Source organism: Lepeophtheirus salmonis, chromosome 2 (assembly GCF_016086655.4).
Source record: "Lepeophtheirus salmonis chromosome 2, UVic_Lsal_1.4, whole genome shotgun sequence".
NCBI lineage: Eukaryota > Metazoa > Arthropoda > Copepoda > Siphonostomatoida > Caligidae > Lepeophtheirus > Lepeophtheirus salmonis.
Genome location: NC_052132.2, coordinates 23,973,338 through 23,989,951, shown reverse-complemented (window position 1 = coordinate 23,989,951; position 16,614 = coordinate 23,973,338). Strand labels below are relative to the sequence as shown.

The 16,614-nt window shown below is 30.7% G+C and overlaps 1 long non-coding RNA gene across 1 annotated transcript; it reads right to left on the bottom strand.

Moving 5' to 3' along the window:
* Window positions 1–8,683: 8,683 nt before the first annotated feature.
* LOC139907662 (uncharacterized) lies at window positions 8,684–10,906 on the bottom strand. The gene is made up of 2 exons (XR_011784390.1): window positions 10,799–10,906; window positions 8,684–9,804 (listed from the first exon to the last, which is right to left on the bottom strand). It is a non-coding gene; the product is annotated as an uncharacterized lncRNA (long non-coding RNA).
* Window positions 10,907–16,614: the final 5,708 nt, after the last annotated feature.

Below are 16,614 nucleotides of genomic sequence, written 5' to 3'. Positions count from 1 at the left end.
AAATCGACTTAGCGTACTCTTCAACTGTCCATCATCTTACCAATGATACATGTTACTAGGGACAGCTTCTAACCCCGTCAAACAGGGAGAAAAGGGGCACTCGAACCAAGGCTTTGATTAACTAAAAGAGAAACCTCTCATGAAAGATATTGTATTGTTCTGTTTTAATCTTCTCTCATAATTTTTTTTTATGTAAAACCCTGAAACTTTACCCACAATACAATAGATGGTTGACAAAAAGTTCTTATAAACGTTCCTAGGATCATGAACACCAAGTATACACAACAATTTTTGTCTGTTGCCTTTGTCAGCAGTGAGGGTCACGTTATGCCACTCTTCATCTTCAAAAAGAGCCTACAAATTGATATCAAGGTCTACATCAGGGTTGTTTTCTCCTGAATCTACCTCATCAACGATTAACTTTGGAATAATGATCATTTATTGAGCATTTATTTCAAGAGGTTTCATATGAAACAAAGTCAAAATTATAAAAGTAATCCCTGCAATTGAGTGTTCAAAAATTTAAAACCACTCTCCACTTACTCTTCAAGAATAGACGGATTCTGCAAAGGCTCAAAAGAAATTATGAAGTGTTATGAGCTATCATTGGAATGGGAGATGCAGGTGAAGGAATGCTTATATCCAATAGAAGTTAGAACCAGTAATATGAGTATTGTTGCTGACACTGCTATCTACAAATCTTTTGTAGGCAAAGTAGCATTATGACACCATAATTCTATATTTCCCGAGAAAATTAAAGTCCAAAGACCAATTGTGCCATTTAGATTGAGCTTAGCTACGATTTCAGTATCATTGCTTATCGGAGCTTTTAGTAGTAAACTTCTGACTCTGGCAGAAAACAGGTTTACTTATCGTAAATTATCCGGTACCTTGAAAGTTGGAATCAAATTGCATAAAGACAAATGTGGAGAATGCCCTTTTTGCTGCTTAAGGAAGACTACCAATCATATGTTGTGGGAATATCCTCTTTTAAATATACTATATAGAAATGTTCTTTCGGTTTGGACAACTATTTAGGGTTCAAGCTCCAGAGTGATGACTTTTGAACCTTTTTTAGCTGGACAAATAGTCAAAAAGTTAATGCTGTCCATACAATAGCACATCATATTTTTTTTAACCAAGGGACAAGGATAGAGACAGTCACTGGAGGGGTTTTAAACATTGTAAAACTGCTCACAAATGTTATAAAATCTTTATAATATCTAGTATTTTTTTTATTGTTGTCATCATGACATAAGGGATAATTTATCTGTTTATTATTCCATTTGTATGCTTTATTTTGTTTGTTTCTCTGTACTTTTGTATAAATTCTGAAAATATATGAATGCCACGTAAAGGCCAAGAAAAAAAACTATTACCAATATTGATGGAAGGCATTTTAGTAATTTGAACTGAATTGGAATTACTGATGTTGTAATTAAATACGACATTATTAGACGAAAAAATTGCAAATTGTACTATCTGTTTATAAATTTTTTATCAATACCAATATCATTATGTGTTAGCTATAAAAATAACTAATAATATCAAATAACTTTATTATAAATGTTTGAAAAAAAATTGGTTTTTTTATATGTTTTGAAGTCATAAAAGTAGTTGTAGTATTTTATATATTATTTACAAATGCAACTTGAATTAAAAAGCTAGGAAATTATATAAAAAGTTTAACTAAAGAGTATCACTTCATAAAATTTGTTTAGTTTTGAGCTAACATTTTATCCCTTTCACTAACAACATTCAAAAATTGGATTTATCTTAAAATTAGATAACTATAGATTATTATTTTTTTTGAAAGGTAATATAATAAAATATCATAAATTCCCCCTAACAATAGCTTACATAATGTCATGCGATAAGAACGCTCTTAAGTAAAACTCTATAAATTTATATAGTATCTATATCCCTAACAAAGCATTAATACAACGGACATTTGATATATGACCATGTGTTCATTTTGTATTAAAAAATTATGTACTAAGAATGAACCAGTCATTGCCTTCATCTAGATCTCAATAGATCCTGCTCATATAAGAGGTTAGGTAACTAATAACATTCGTTTTTCCTTTGATTGACTTGTCGAAAGGGAGCCGGATACAAGAATATATCATCGAATGGCTCCAAGCAGGAAACAAAGCAAAAGCCATCGCAAAACTCACCAGCTCCACCAAAAACATAGTTTGGAGGGTTGTTCAGAAGCTGAAGACCTACGGCAAGATTACCAAGAAAGTCCAGGAGATGTCTTATGCAAAAAACAAAAACTTTTAACTTCAATACAGAGCTGAAGAAATCCATCAAGTGTCCCCAGACCTGAACCTATTGAACTTTTATGTCTAACGGAAGATGAAGAGACACGCCTTTGTCCTTTAACACGACAACGTTAAGTTCCTCAATGCGATCATTAATTTCGTAGCTGCAAAGCTCCCCTCTGCAGACATCATCAAAACCTGCCAAGCATTGCGAGGAAGAATTGAGGCCAATGGAGGTCATATTTAAAAAATAATATACTATTACTAACTTTTCTATTAAATAAAACCAAAAATTGTCCACATACATTTGTAAAGGATATCAAGGATGAGGTCAAAGTTTGTTCCAATTGTAGTGCATGACCCTTTATAAAGCACCAATAGTTTTTAAACAGATCCCAAAAGTCGGTGTAAAGTACATATTATTAAACTTTATTACATATCATTCATATGCAGTAGGTGTTCATTTTACAATTTAAAAAAAGATGTTAGAATATATGTTGTCTTATAACTGTTACGTGATTAATGTATATTTCAATATAGTTTTTCCTTATAAAGAAAAAAGGTTTAGAAAAATAAACATACCACCAAAAACAAGGTCAAAATGGACTCTTTTAGTAAAACTTTTTTTCTTTTTTGTGTCACATAAATTAAATTAAATTATTTTCATTCTTTAAAAAAATACATAAAATTAATAAGTATGAATATCCATATTAAAATATTTTTAGAGTGCAAGAAATATCATCCAAAATATATAAATGCATATATTTATTATTTTGGCAATGTTTTTTACGCAGTTTTTGACATATAAATGTTAATTCCAATTATTTTTCTTTTTTATTTGCTGCAAAATATTTGGACAAATATGATTTTTTTACTTATTTATTTTCCTCCAAATACTGTCATATTTTTTGCACCATTCCTACAAATGGGTACATGTATTTATACTAAGCATTATTTACCATTAACAGAACAAGGGCGTCAACTTGATTTAGTCATTAAATTTTTTGGTTCTCAATAGGTAGGCCAGATTTTACTCTGAATAAGCGTTCGATAAATATATTCGAGACTCTTTTATTTATCTTTGAGTGTTTGAACTTAATTTCCATTTTTTTAAATTACCTTATTTTAGAAATTGTATTTATTTATTTCGACCAGCGGCGATAAACAAAGCCTATTAAGGTCGAGTTATTTTATAAAATATAAACATTATCGTTTTTAATAAAAGTGATGCATCTATAATACAAATATTAAAATATAAAAGACAAAAACACAAATAAGTTAATAAGTGGTTGAAATTAAGATTGGATAATGATTGGATAAATTAATATCATTAACACTTTAGTGTTAACAGTAGAGTTGGAGGAGGGGAGCACCAGATCCAAAATATTCCCTCGAGAGTGAATAGCTTCACTGACTTTTTGTTCCAGGAATAGATCTTGAAATACTTCTATATACAGTCTACTAGTAGACGAGGAGGGGATCCATGATACCCTATTTATATTAAGAAGATTTAAGTCCCCACAGATTATTGTGTCAGAACGATTTGATCTTAGATAAGTAAAAATTAATTGGTGTTCATTGTGCTTGGTACTAGGAGAGCGATACATAGAAAGGGTCCTATGATTATCACATTGGACTTGGCATATTTGGAAGTTTACTTCAGAGATCTCTCTAACTGAAGAACAGCTAAGATCTTCAGAGCAAAAGACCGCCACACCACCTCCTCTTTTCTTGGAACCCACTAAGCGATAATCGCAGGCTTGAAGTCGTCATTAATACATCTTAAAAGTTCTAATTTATTAAAAATACTTCGTATGTTTATATAAAATATGGTTAATTTTTTTGGGGGACAATATGGAAAATTCTTAACCTTCTCATTAATTGAAAAAGGCCAGGAGACTCTTTGTTTTTTAAAGAAAGTCTTGTTTTATGGTGTTGTTCAACTCTCTTTGAGCTTTTGTGAGGAGGGGGAAAACACGAATCTCATTCGACTTATGCTTCAACAAAATATGTTTAATACTTTCATCATAAAAACCGGCGATGACTTGTGGATTAGTAACATTAGAGTTATTATTTTTGATTCTGAAAGCAAATTGAATATCATTTGTCTGAATTTGAAATTTGTCAAACATAAGTTTTTTAATCTCAGAATCCTTAGATAGAAAGACCATATGATGACTTTTCATCTATTATTCTCCCTCTCGTTCATTTCGTCCATAGACCAAATTTTTAGATCATTGAGATCAGGAGAGTGTTTAATCATTTGATTTTCTATTTTATTTTGTCTCTCAGTTGAAGATGAAATAGACGATTCGAACGCAGAAAATTTGTCAGTGAGTGTTTCAATTTTAGCTCGTAGTTGAGAGAGATCCCTGATAACTAGAGAAGTGCTCTCCATGATAGCATCCCATATTATATGTTTTATGTGAGACAGAAAGAAATCACGTTTATTTGGAGATAGAGAAGACAGATCATCATGAAGATTATTCTCAGTGTTGTTATCAACACTATTTTTCCTCCCGCGCTTGCCCATAACGAACGAGCCAGGATAAGATAATACAAAGAAAAAGACAACGAGCAGAGTATTGATTTCAGTGAAGAGGGATAAACAGAATTTACCTTTGAAGTCAGGGTAAAGGGAAGATAGAGAGAGAGAGAGAAGCCCGACAATTATTAGAATCTGAGGAGGATTTCCACTAATTTCTCGTTAACGATGGCACGCACCAGAATATTAAAATGCTTACGTAAAAGTATGAGTCTTCACAGTAAATAAGATGAGAAGATCTAATCTGTATTGGAGTAATAAACACCAAATAAAAATTAAATATTTATAACAGGGAGTTACACACGTCTTAACACAACGAAAGAAAAATAAGAATTTTCAAATTATCTCTTAGAATATAGAAAAAATTTCTTCTTTTATTTACAATAACCTACACTATGCAAAGTTCGAGTTTTTTCTAACCAACTAGGTGCATAATTTGTCGGAAAAGATGACGCTATTAAGAAGCACATCATTTAGATTCTTTTATTTGTTCTGTTCTTTTGGTGATTGTATTTAGTATAGATATAACGTTTTCTATTGCAATGGATTATAAAATTAGCAAGTTTAAGAATCCTTGTCGTAGTATTTAATATGCATAAATTGATGTATTATTTATTGATTTTTGTATTTAGTATAGATATAACGTTTTCTATTGCAATGGATGATAAAATTAGCAAGTTTGAGAATCCTTGTCGTAGTATTTAATATGCATAAATTGATGTATTATTTATTGATTTTTGTATTTAGTTTTGACGGTTTGGGCAATGTGTTCTATCTAATTTAAGTAGAAGGTCTTCCTAAAGAGTCAAATTAATAGTATTCTTAAATTATAAAAGATTCAACGATAAAGAGTATTTCTTTTCAAAAGTAATATTTTGTAATACATGTATTGTATAGGTATGTCTTTTTTGGACAGCCATTCATAAAATAAAACTTGTAGATCTTAACAATTTCTATCAATATGGCAAAGTTTTTTTAGGAGACTCTATGCCAAGGTTTGGAGAAACCAAAAAAACTAAAAAAAAATTAATCCAACTTCAAAGTAATCAATTGAAAAATTTTATAACCATAAAAAAGGTGACCTCATGTCTTGATTAACTTTTTGCATAACAAGAAGTTTACAAAATTCCAAACTTTAACTTTTTTTTTTTTGAAGTTCAAAACATGAGTGATTAGTTAAAAATAAACCAACAAAACAAGATAAAAAATCATAAATTAACAAGAAACTGCAAGAAATTATTATACCACTAGATTTTTGAATTTTTTCAATGTTATTTTTTACTCGTTAATAATTTATCTGATTAATAAATTTTCTTTATTTTTGATACTTTTACTATTGATATATTGAAGAAGTAATTTCGTCTTTCTATCCATCATTTGGTTATAAAAAAGTATAACGAATATTTCATTACTTTTACTAACATATCATACGTATAAGATTATTAAATGGGCAATGTTGATGGTCAAAGGGGCTACTTTCTCATACTGGAGTATGAAAAAATACACAATAGAGTCATCAAAGAAAAATGCATGTCATCCATGGCACCTAGGTCAGTGACAGTTCTTATTGTTGTCAAAAAAACTTAGAAGTTTACACTTTACTTGAGTGTATCTTAAATTTTATTCCTATATGTATTCACGGTTGTAAAAACATGCTTTTTTCGTCAGTATCTTTCCGAAAACTTTTGACGACCTTTTAATATTCTTTGATGTTTATATTAATTGATTTTGAAAAATCAATAAAAATTATGGGGCTGTTTTTGTGAAAATCAATATCTTATGTCTAATTTTCCATTTGTTTGTTGGCTTACAAAAAGAAGTTTGAACTTCAATAAGTCCTCAATAATTCAAAGTTCGAGAATGGTTCTTGCAAATTAAAAGTGTAGTACAGCACTGTTACTAACAAATTGTAATGTATTTATAAATAATATTGTAAATGTAAATTTTAGTGAGGTTTTTGTTTGTATTTTAGAGGTGAAATTAGTTACTTTTATAAAGTACAAAGAAGTTGAATAAAGTTTTTGAAACAATAAGCTTTATAGAACTACACATAATCTATAATATAATTATATTGTCCTCCAAAAATGACTCCTTCCTATTCAAAACGGGATATATTATATCAATTGATGATTTTTTGTATCACAACATCTTTTTTAAATTTAAAATTATTTATTCTAGAAGGAAAGAAGTTATATCAATGAAACTATATCAAAAGTACAGGGAGCTGGGATCAAATTGTCGCCAAAATATTTTTCTACAAAAAACAACACAAAATATACATTTTTTAACTTTTTATTGAAAATTAAAACTATGACGAGCATATAGGTATAGAGTAGCCATTCATTTGATATAATCACCGTTGGCATCAATAACGGTCTCAATACGGCCTGTGAACCGGCCGCAAGCTCTTCTGACCATCTCATTGTCCATGTTGCCGAATACCTCCTTGATGGAGTCCATCAGGCTGGCATTGTGCTATGGGGATATCTGTTGGTATGTCTCTCGACATAGCCCCAGACAAAATAGTCCAAAGGGTTAAGGTTGGGAGAGTTAGGAGGCCACAAATCCTTGGTTACGACGTGATAACAGTTCTCTGTTAACCACTGCATGGAGATTTTGGACACATGGCAGGGTGCTGAGTCCTGTTGCCACACCCAGGGCAGCCCAGATCGCTCGCCATGGCCTTCACGGACCTGGTAGGGTCATCTTCAACCATCTTCTTCACTTTGTCGACTAAGTCGGTGTTCCTGACCTTCCTGTCGGCGCCCTTCTCCTTGGGTGCCCTCTTTATGGTAGCATCAACATCCCAGGTGTCCTCTAGCTTCTTACAGATACGCTGAACAGTCCGAAAATTCACTCCTAAGGTTGAAGCAATCGTTGAATTGGAGATTTCACCTCCATTATTAACCAATACCATGACTACGGCGGACCGCTAAAGCTCCTTGTTCCACTTATTGCTCTTTATCTCCTCATATGATGACGGCATGATGCTAACTGAACTACGTATTGTCAGCTGACGAGAATAGCTTTCCTATTTAGTAACTGGTTTTTTATTTAATAATGTAGTCTTCAAGTTATCAAAGTTTAAAGTAGGCGACAATCGGATCCCCGCTCCCTTTAAGAGGTGTAGAATGTTTTTACTATTTATATTTTTTTCAAATGAAGAGCATGCTTATACAAATCTGGAAGATAATATATAGTATATTTGGTTAGATTTTTCATATAGGGTTAAGGAAAAAATTGAATCAATAATTTTTTTTTATTAGGAAACATTGTGAAAATAAGTTTCATTTTTTAATTCTTTAATTTAACCACTAATAGACAAATATGATCGATATTTAATTATGTCATGGATTTTCCAAAAATAAGACCAATTTTATTGTAAATTATACAAGAATTTTTAAGAATGACGAACATATTACACTACCTAATCTTAATCAATAATCTATTATAATATTACACAAACTCGATCGATTCTTCACTTTGGATCACATTTCATTTCTAAATTCAAAAGATTTAGTAGGTTAATATTCGGACTTGAAAATTTTCTACTTATAAAAATGTAAAAATATTAACAGTAAGAGGTATTAAAAGTAAGTCTTTAATTTCTACACATCTCTTACTTTTAATATAATTAAAGTGATATAATTTCCTTCAAGAATAAATACTTTTGAATTTTAAAAAAAGATGGCTTGATATAAAAAATCAATTTAATTAATTAATCTCTTCATTTTTCTAATCAAACCTAATTTTTTATTGGCATACATTCAAATATTTACAATCTGTTAATCATGAAAAATTAGATACTAGACAAATAATTTGTTAAAATATATACAGGGTAGAACAGTAAAACATGGACTCGAGAGATGGATTTAGAAATACATCAATAATTTTATATTTTCAATAATAAGAAAAAAAATAATGTTTACAAAACATGTAGACAAGGTTTTTGCAAAACTTTTTACTCTCAATATGACCACCTTCATGACCAATCACAGCCTTTACACGTCGCATGAAGGTTATGCAGGAGTTGATTATAAACTCCTCTGACATGTTGTCCCATGTCGCCACTATGGAGAACTTCAATTTGTCCACATTTGGGTGTAAGGTCCTGTTAGTTTCCCTCTCCAAGTGCCCCTTATAGAAAAGTCCAGTGGGATGAAATCTGGTGATAAAGGGGGCCATATCTCTTTGGACCAACATCAAGCCATATTACCTGCTCAGAACTTTTGGCACTTGGCGGACATGTGAGAGAGGTCACTGTCCTGACTCCGTGCGTAGTTACCCTCCGGGTAGTTGGTCTTCAGCCATGGCAAGATGGTGTACCTAAACACATTATAGTAAGCCTCCTGGCCGATTTTCTGTCCAACCTTGAAAAAGAACAGAGGGATCTTCTTTCCATCAGAGCCCACAACACCGAGGACCATTGTGTGGGACGGATATTTGGTCTGACATACCCCTTGAACCTCTTTGTTTGTTTCTGCAAGCCAGCAGTCGTTCCGGCGATTGTTGACTTCATCAACTGTGAAAATCTTCTTTTCTGAGAAACTTTTCCCGATTGATCCATTTGCCTTTATCCATGTGAGGATTTTTCTTGCAACTTTCGAGTCTCCTGGGTTTTGTACCGTCTGTCAGAATGTGGCGCGGAATCCTTATGAAAGAAAATCATCCCAAGTTGTGCTTTATATCGCTCCTGATGATCCTAGGAACGACAGAGAGGTTGTTAATGAGGTGGATTCATCGACTTAGTAGGATCCCCCTTTATATTCTTCTCCAAACTTAACAAGAACTTCGCGTACTTTCTTAAATTATGTCTTCCACTTTCTGACATCCGGGAGAGGTCTTCTCCATTTTTTTTTTTTTTTTTTTTTTTTCATCTTTGCCAATTTAAAAACCAGGCTCCTAGAACATTTAACATTGTCTATAACCTTCATCACATCAACTCCAGCATCTAGAAGATCTGAGATGAGCTGCCTTTTTGCTTGTTGCTCGCTCATGATAATGAAATGAAAAAATTATTAGAACAATTTATTTATGTAAAAAGAACGGTGTAAACAGAATACTAAAAAAATCAATAAAAATTTTAACGGTAATGATAAAATAAACATTAATTAACAGCCCACGTTTTGCTGCACTACCCTGTAGACAAACGAAAATTAAAAAGACAATTATAAAATGTAGCACATTCAGGAATATTTAAAATAAGTATCTAGTGAGAAAGTGAAATGAAAAAAATATTCTAAATTTTCAATAAAACATTCGCGTAACGATAAAATATATAAATTTCCATCATAGTTGGTTTATTTTATTGTACGTAATTTATAAATAATATATTGATTTTTATAATAGTTGTTGATTGAATAAACTTCTAATCAATTTAATAACATTCCCATAAGTTTTAGAAAAACATTGCGGTTGTTTCTTTTATACATTGACACAGGAATGAAATTCCCCGTTTCTGATTGAAATACTTGACAGTAACCTCGAGAGTAAAAGATTGTATATTTTATTTAAAATATCTTTCGCTCGACATAAAAAACCTACATATTTGTAATTTCCTTAAGGCATTCTGGGGTATGTTTTTTATCGATGTGTCGTTACAAATATGCATTGAAATGTGTTAAAGTGGGTGTATAAATAAATTTTCTAAAGTAAAAAGTAGTTGTATAATATAATTGCTGTGTAAAAGGACAAATGGACTCTTTACTGAACTATTTGCTCCAAAAATAACCGAATAAATAAAAGCCCTGTTATTAATGAAACAATCTATCAAGTTAACATCTACATCAATATCTGAGTTTAGGCTACATACAACATTTTTGTGAATGTAACTTCTAGTTGGCATCTCCCATTAAAAAGACACCTCAAATATTCTCACTATTTCATTTGGACCATCACAAAAGTTTTTGATACACTTGGAGTATACACAATGAAAATACTTGAAAGTTATTTAATAGGGGCTTAGCTGAAATTCCACTTGTATTACCTTTCAAAATCCAATCAAATGAACTTTCCAAAATTTGTTGTACTCCCATAAATTTTTTATCTGAAAGGAATTAAGATATTTCCATTGATACACGAAACTCACTTTTTGGTGGTCTATATTTTTTTTAACTATTCTCAATTGACAATTTTCTAAAAATTATATTTCTTTAGAATACTATTTTTAAAATGTGTTAACGTAACTTTAGTAATAATATAAATATCCTATGCGCTGATACCATCCCATACTTTTAAATTGAAAGAAGAGAAATATGAAGTTGTTCTCTTAATTTTCTTACGAATCTCTTTCCCATTCATTTCACAACTGCCTTCCCTATCCAGGATACCAAGAGTAACAAGTTTGACTTAAATTTAAAATGAGGCTTTTAATGAAAATTATACTAATGATAAAATCTTCAAGTCCTTTTTGCTACAGAGTTTTTATGACATACTCAAAGTATTAAATGCCTCGTAAAATCTACTATCATAACTGTGAAGTTACTACTATAAGACTCGACAAGAGACTTTAGTGTAAAAGGGATAATGTCAATCGTCTTATTTTTTACAAAACTATATTGTGATCCATGTAAAATATCTTAAATTTGAAGATATGTAGTATCCTTTTGTTTGTTTCAGAGGCAAGTCTATGTATCCCTCGGAAGCGGAGACGGGGAAAAAACCATTATTGAGAACCTTTTGATGAAAGAAGATTCAAATAGGAGCAAGATAGGAGAAATATTTTGTTATAAAATTCAGTGGAAACCCCGAAGGACCGGGACTTTTATTAAATTTTGCATTTTTATTATGGGAATATATGATTTATTCTATGGAAAGTTTCACACAACCCTGTCGTTAACCTCATTTGATAGTTAAAGCTCTTTATCAGACCTGCATCTGAGGTCTTCACGGAAAGAAGCATTTCTGAAAATGCATCTTACACATTTTGATGTATTTTCCAGTCGATACAATTATACATATTGGAGTCAAAAGACCACATCTCCTTGCAAATTAATTCAGGATCATTTGATTCAATAACAGTTTTAAGCATGATCGACAAGTTATTGGATATGTTTTAGTTTTTTTTCGAAGGGCAAACATTATAATCGTGATTTCGATAAATCATCCATGCTCATTATTTTTTAATTTAGCTCTATGAAAATGGTCTGCTTCTCAATAAAGTTGGGCAGCATATATTTTTTTACTTTTTCACATATTAATTTTTATTTAAATTTTCTATTGCATTCGTTTGTCTGCTTCTACTCCCAGCAGGCTTACGCCTTATTGTCGACAAGCGCCTTTTATTTCGTTAAACATTTTTTGCAATTTGGAGAAAACGTCACTTCCATTTTTAATATTTAATATTATATTTTCAATTTTTCCATCATTCATGTCATTCTCTTTCAAAAATAAAGAATTAAACTTCCCAAAACCTTTAGTGATTGCTTCCTTAGAATTGGGGCTCATTTGAATAAATAAAGCAAGATTTTTAGATATTTTAGTGTATATTACTTTTTACGACTTTAATGTGTCCGTTTCATAACCTTTAAATATAAAAAGATATATTCTCGAAGACACAGATCTAGAAAATATATCCCTCGAAAAAAAAGTATGACTATAATATTATACTGAGTCATCAGAGTCATAGAGCCCTTGTATCTTTAAAATAAAAGAAAGGAATGCAGTATCTCGAAGACGATTATTCCTTGTAACCTAAACAGAATCTCGACCACATTAAATTTTTATATTAAAACCTCCAATCATTGTGATTAGTACATGTGATAAAACGGCTCAAAGTTTTTCGTGAAAGAAAACAGGATCGTAAAAAATTTGGCCCATACACCCCAATTAAATCAAACAGAAAGTTTGATGCCCTATATCGAGTATACCTTCATCAGATTTCTATCTCGACAACGGTATTAGATTTTAGGTTGTAATTTTTTTTTCAATAGTGAAACATCTCTGTGATGCAAGAGGAACTTATCAAATGCACAAAATGAAGAGTAGCATTCTTGTTTAGTAAAAGTGACTCTCTAAACTGACCTCGTGTCATATAATGTAACTTTGTCAGGAGTGTCTATAAAAACAATAATCTAATCAATTCATATGTTCTCCCCAAACTCTGAAAGGAATTGCAGTTTAAGGATAAAAAGGAGATCATGGTCTCTTTAATAACTTTTGGGGTTACATATTACCTTCTGTCGCCCATTGAGATTATGATGCAAGTCTTTTTGTAATTGATTCAGATCTTGATCTACACAGAATAATATTTTCTTAAGAAATATGGTCATTAGGTTTATTGATTAAATATGACTTTCAATCTTGTCTTTTAGTTTGTTTTTCAATAATACAACTTCCATTTGCTTATTATTTTCTAGCTCCTCAGGAAAACTCGTACTGAATTCCTCTACAAGTGTATAAACCAAATTCTTGCTTTAGGACTTATTCCCTTATTACATGGAATAAGTTTTTCCTTCACCTTGATATAACAATTCCCCTTCATGCTCATCGTGAGTCACATTTTCTTGATTATAAACTTGAACTGCTTTTTCAGGCGATTCATTGGGAACATCTGAAACGTAAGGTACTTAGGCATCAGCTTCTTCATAAATATCACATATACAGTTACTGCTAACCTATTAGTGTGTTTCTAAAGACATAGGAACACTTTGAAAATGATCGTTAGCATTGTTATTTGATGGTGTAGCCATATGCTTATTGGCGGTTGATTCATTTTCTTGATTATATCTCGATTTTTCTCTTTCTCGAAGAAGAACAGATTTTTACATCAGAACAGATCTATATTCAAAAATTTGAAGCTGTCGCCAGGGCAGTTAATCCTGGAATGACCAAAATTGAAACATCGTAGGCATAGACATGGCGTGCCTGAAAACCGACTATTTCAATGAAGAGTGGTATTGTATACTTCAAGAGGGTACATGTTTACATCATTAAATACACGATCGTTATCTTCTTCAGTTAAAAAATAAAAAATGTTTCCCACTTCAACATTGAGCATAGATAAATTATATTAACGGCATCGTTAATATTCTTCGCATTTATTGATAAAGCCATTGCATAAGACATTTAAGTCTTAATTAAAGTCAAGTTGTTGTCAAGAGGTCCGTCAGTAGTAATCTCATTCATAATCAATGTGTATCACTACTATTCCACCTAGAATGATATTAATATAATAAATAAAAAATATCACAGCAATTATACGTCCGAAACTAATTGTGTAAAAATTTTTGCCAACCTCACTCAAGAGGTGAAAAGTGAATAAACGTAGATACATTTAAATGCAGATCTTATAGTCCAACGTCTTCTAGGTATTTAAGGGGTTTTCAAGACAAGATTAGTCCAACGGCTGAAGAGACAAAAACAAAAAACAAAATACTTTTAAAACGATATATGTCCTTAGAAATTGTATTGTATAGCGTTGGGAACATTATAGTACATCTGAGATGTTCTAAAATATGTACAGTACAATATTAATAATACTAATTTATTCATAAATTTTTCTTCATCTTGTAGGATGAAATTGTAACAATTAGTTATAAGTAAACATGATAGTATTACAATTACTCCATCTGACCTATGAATTATCTTTGAAGTTCATATGCTGAATGTATATTTCTTTCTCTAGGAGTAACCATGAATTCAACCTTCACACCTTTATTTTAAGGGAATAATTTCTTCCAAGCACATTGTTCACTGAGCTTCGTCACTTTTTATTGAAACTAATCAAAACCTTGTGAATAATTACAAATTTGGTATATTTCGTTAATAATTGGCTTATCTTTTTATGATACGAAAATGTTGGAAAATATAAAGTTGAGATCAATGTATCCTAATAGCTATACATAGATAGTAAATCAAATTTACAATTTCAGTAGATTTTATGTAATTAAGGTATCAAACACAGCTACAATGCTATTATTTTCTTTCTTGATTTACATTCTCAACAATAAAGCAATGTATTTAATTGTAAAAGTAAGTCCGTTACGACGTCTACAGATACAAAACTTTATATTCAAACTACAAATTATCTCATTATTTTAACAAAAGAAAAGCAGATCTGTAATAATATCACAAAAACTATTTTTTATCTCTGTGAAATATCCACTGTAAATAGCAAAAATACAAAGAATTCATCAAAGATAGGTTTTTAAAAGATTGGTAAGAGAGTGTCCTCCATAATTAAATATTATCCAAATATTGGTTCAAAAATGTATCTCATTGTTTCAACATAAAAATGTTTGAGAAACATGTAAAATAATAAATGGTCAAATGTTTCTTTTGAATATATAGATTAGCTTAATTTGTAAAAATTAAGCATTATAATAATAATTATAGAAAATTGGAAATAAACACAAATTTAGATTGAAATCGTCATATGACTTATTTTGTATGTCTACGTGACTTATTTGTAGATTTAAAGATTACACAACAGTTATCATTATTTGATTAAATATTTTATTGATTTCTACCCAATAAAATGTCTTCTATTCCTATTGAATTATTCATGCAAGTATGTGACATAACTCTTTCCTTATTTTTTTTCTTTATATCATGTAGACAATTTATTTGTCTTGGTTAGATGTTGTTCATTCAATAATAAAAAGAATATGGAGTTTGTTAAGATATGTTTGTAAAAAAATTCATAATTTTTTTTGTCAAATACATAAAATATGATTTTTATAAAAGAATACCATGAAAGAGAAAAGACAGATCAACAATAAATAACATACCTATGTTATACTTTTTGCAAAAAAATATCTCTATTAAAGTATAAAACATAACAAATGATTAGATAAGGGTTTGAGGTATTTTTTTTTCTTTTCAACTGAGTAGATACAATTTAATTAAACTATAAACATGGGAAACTTGATAAATGCGAGTACACATCACTTACAAACGGTTTTGCCAAACTAATATCCTCAATAGGTTTGTTTTTTGGACTTTGGTGCTCTTGACAATGAAAACGAGCAACTATTTCAGGATTGTAAACCATAGAATTAACCAGTTTAACTCAAAAATATTTTCTACACCAATACATAAAATAATCTTTCGAATGTCTTTGGGCTTTTCTAGCTGGACTGATTGTTCGACACACAAAATTATAATCTACTTTGGTGGCAGCAAGACAAAAAGAAAAATGAGTAGCTGACAAAAAAAAAAGGCATTGAGGCTATTATAGGCTCTTAATGCAGTTTATATGTAAATATCAGTATATATATATTGCAAGGCTAATTCTGGGTTTTATCTACAGAAACTATGCCAAAAAAAATCAATTCTGTAAAAGTTCAAGATTTTCGAAGGATGATTAGATGTCATGATTATAATATTAACAAAAAAATACTGCTAGAAATTTGTTTCAATATAGAATTATTTACAAATACCCATTCCAATAACACAATATTGTACTTATCCCGATTAGTCATGCATCTAAGTTAGTATTGAGTAAAGAAGTTGTTTGTGTAAAGGAAAAACTAAGTTCAGCGATAAAAGAGGAAAAAGGGCTGCTGCGTGTGCTCTTAAATCTTTCTTTTTTTTTTTCGTCATTATGTTTAAATGTAGAAGGTTCTCTTCTTTCAATTAATAATTCATTTTCTTCTTCCAAAACATAATCAGCTGATATTAACATGAGTCTTAATTCAGTACTATAAGTCTTGCTCCCGCCTTTTCCAACCGTTCATACAAAAATCCCATCCCTACTGATAAGTGATGATGATATGTGCCGGAACAAGCATGGGCAAGATGTAATATTAGTCTTTCCCTCTTTCAAACATACGAAAGCAATAAAAATCTTTGTTATTATGG